This window comes from Anabas testudineus, chromosome 22, assembly GCF_900324465.2.
Source record: "Anabas testudineus chromosome 22, fAnaTes1.2, whole genome shotgun sequence".
Classification (NCBI taxonomy): Eukaryota; Metazoa; Chordata; class Actinopteri; order Anabantiformes; family Anabantidae; genus Anabas; species Anabas testudineus.
This window is the reverse complement of record NC_046630.1, coordinates 17254383-17255688: the sequence shown is the minus strand read 5'-3', so window position 1 is coordinate 17255688 and position 1306 is coordinate 17254383.

Below are 1306 nucleotides of genomic sequence, written 5' to 3'. Positions count from 1 at the left end.
CATGCTTCACTGGTTGCAGTTTCTCTTACCTGAGACTGTTGCTGCTGAATTTAAATATCACATTGCTTTCATGTTTTGTTTTGTTTTGTTTTTTTTTCAACTCTGTCCTTTTAGAGACATTTTTTAGGTCCACAGAGAGATTTCTTTAGAGCTCCTTATCTTGTCAACTGAAAACACATTAGTAAAAGATCTTCAAACTGAAGCCTGCAGTCAGTTTGACCCCGCGTGAACCGGGTAGCTGCTCAGTTTTGACGGGCTCAGAACCCGGCACTGAAGTATTTGAGCAGCTGTGGTATTCAAGCGGCAGACACTTCCCACACTCTATTTGCTTTAATAAGTTTACATTTTGAGAGCCTCTCACATTTGTGCTGTGATATTTTGAGAGCTGCTGAAGAGATCAGCTCATCTCAGACTGAAAGAAACGACGACTAAGCAGTGGTTGAAGAAGCTGTCAATATCACAGTGGAAGTCTAATACAAGTAAAATCATGGAAATCAAGGAAAAAACAACAACTCACATTTCTACTCCAAACCACTGTGCACAGGTTTTAGCATTAAAAAGTAGTCCACAATCAAAAACCAAATGTACATGTAAAATACAAAACAAGATGATGTCATGTGCACAAAGTACAGAGACATTCAATAAACCTAAAGAACTGAAAAAACCAAACACAAAAACACACAGGAGTTTTCACTGCCCGATTAGACCTCGTTTCCAGACGGTGGTTTTATTCACAGCATTGCATATTGTGTACTTAACATTAGCCTCGGCCTCAGCAGAGGTCTAAGCAGACAGGTTAACTTTAACACGCGAATAGATGTAGATAACATCACACACTGGATCCTGATGAACAAATTATTTACGTTGATAATCTTAATCTACTAAAGTACACTGTTTATGGGAGAAGATTGATTTAAATCAATGTAAGCCAAACTTATCAACCCATGGAGGGTTATAGTCAAAATCACACTAAAGACTAAAATCACAGGCTCATCCTAGTTGTGTGAATTTCATTACAGCAACTCCTGATGTGACTCAGGTGTGCTTTTGGCCCCCATATGCCTGCATGCACTCACAACAGTGTCAACTGGTGAGTCAGGAGCCCTGGATCAGAGCATCAGTGGGCTCCTGGACAGCCTGTGGTGGTGCTTGGTGGCATCAGAAGAAACGATAATGTCTCATAATTGCTCAATTGGATTTAGGTCAGGAGAACATGAGGGCCAGTCAGTTGCATCTATTCCTTTATCATCCAGGAACTGTCTACACACTCTGGCTTCTTGAGGCCAGGGATTGCTCTGCAACAAGA